This window comes from Macrobrachium nipponense, chromosome 3 (assembly GCF_015104395.2).
Source record: "Macrobrachium nipponense isolate FS-2020 chromosome 3, ASM1510439v2, whole genome shotgun sequence".
Taxonomy (NCBI): domain Eukaryota; kingdom Metazoa; phylum Arthropoda; class Malacostraca; order Decapoda; family Palaemonidae; genus Macrobrachium; species Macrobrachium nipponense.
Window position 1 is genome coordinate 121,015,726 of NC_087202.1, and position 1,703 is coordinate 121,017,428.

General features: G+C 34.5%; 1 long non-coding RNA gene across 1 annotated transcript in view; it reads left to right on the forward strand.

Annotated features, from left to right (window-relative positions):
* LOC135222015 (uncharacterized) overlaps window positions 1–1,213 on the forward strand; it is a 39,434-nt gene extending 38,221 nt beyond the window's left edge. The window contains exon 3 of the long non-coding RNA XR_010316155.1: window positions 1,013–1,213. This is a non-coding gene — a long non-coding RNA (uncharacterized LOC135222015). The remainder of the gene's footprint in view (window positions 1–1,012) is intronic.
* Window positions 1,214–1,703: the final 490 nt, after the last annotated feature.

The window sequence follows — 1,703 nt, forward strand, 5'->3', positions numbered from 1 at the left end:
CTTCTCTTACGCCAAACGTGGGCAGGGCAGTTATCTACATCCACACCAACATTAACACTACTGCAACTGATCTTTTAAAGTTTTTGAGCTGCTGGCAAGTGAAACTGTGAGCCAATTGTAATTACTTGGTAACCATATCTATAAACATTGTTTTGTAATAATTTCGTTTCAAGTAATGTAGTAAATTGAATGTTATATTTGAACCTGAATAGTAACTGATACACTAAGGTGGGATCACTGTAGTGGAAACAATTTATGAAAAATAGATGTTATTAGTTAATATTTTTTAGTACTTTTATTTGGAGCAAGTTATTTATTGTTTAAAACTTTTGGTCTGAAGCACAGTGCACTTGAAAAATAAAGAGATATTATTATTGCTTCCATGTTTTTATTTTAAAATAACTGCGTATTTGACCTAATTGAAATTGCACTCATGGTCAGTGGAACATAAAGTCAATTTTTTTAAGTAGATGCTGTTTCAAATGATTTGTTTATTCTTGGTAGAAAGTGTCCTTATCCCAGTGGTTTAGAAGTTTAGGGGTTGGATCATTTGTGTGTGTGTGTTAACCCATGAGACATTTTCTATTTATTTCAGCCTCATGCATGGGATGTGTTAATTTGCCACTTGCAGTTTTATTTTGTTTGTGATGTATTGCATATGACTGTAGTGTCATTTTCATGATGTTGAAGGTAAAAGTCCTTAGTATTTCTGACAGCAACCCTTTTTTCCTCAGTGGAGTCTGTCATAAAAAGGAAAAAGGCATTCATGATATGTCTCATCCTGAAATATAAGTAAAAAGTTATCATTTTTACTGTGAAATAAATTTTTAGTGACAACACTAGAAAAGAACCTTTATTTTTTGTCTTGAACTTCTTTTATGTTTTTATTTTTGTGACTAGTATACAATACAGGATTTGGCATTCTCAACACTTTCAACATTCTAATGTGAGATCAGGAAATTGGTTATTCTTGCTCTGTAATTTCAGCACTAATATCTACTTTACATTTCAGACACAATGGTGTGCAGTGGTTGTTGTGCAACATTGGATCATATAGTCTCTTACCTGTACAAAGTACTGCATAATAAAAGTAAGTAAATTGGTTTGTAATTATGCCCAAGACCTGCATGTGTGATGTTGTCCTTTTCCAGATACGATGGTTTGCACGAGCTGCTGCGCAACTCTCGACCACATAGTCACATACCTCTTCAAAACAGTAAACCAGAAGAGTAAGTTTCAATATCAATTAACTTGTAATATTTGTTTACTTAGCCTGTTCAGTACAGTATACAGGCAGTCCCCGGGTTACGACGGGGGTTCCGTTCTTGAGGCGCGTCGTAAGCCGAAAATCGTCGTAAGCCGGAACGACACTTGGAAATATGCCTTAAACTAATAACAAGTTAAAGAGACCTTACCTGTGTGACATGCAAGTATTGCATGATGTGTAGTGTGGTTATTTCAATGCCAAAGGATGGTTCTTGAAGGTATATATTCTTTATTATACTCTTGTGACACTATAAAGCACAATCTTGAAGTATTACCAAGTCCTTAGTTGACTTTAATATACGTACACTAATACACTTAATCCTTAGGTTAGATTATACACTATACACTATTACACTGTACTAATCCTTTGGTAGTACATCCTGGAGTACACTAAAATCCCAGTCTGGTAGCTCTGGAAGGTAAAAGTATAACACAAT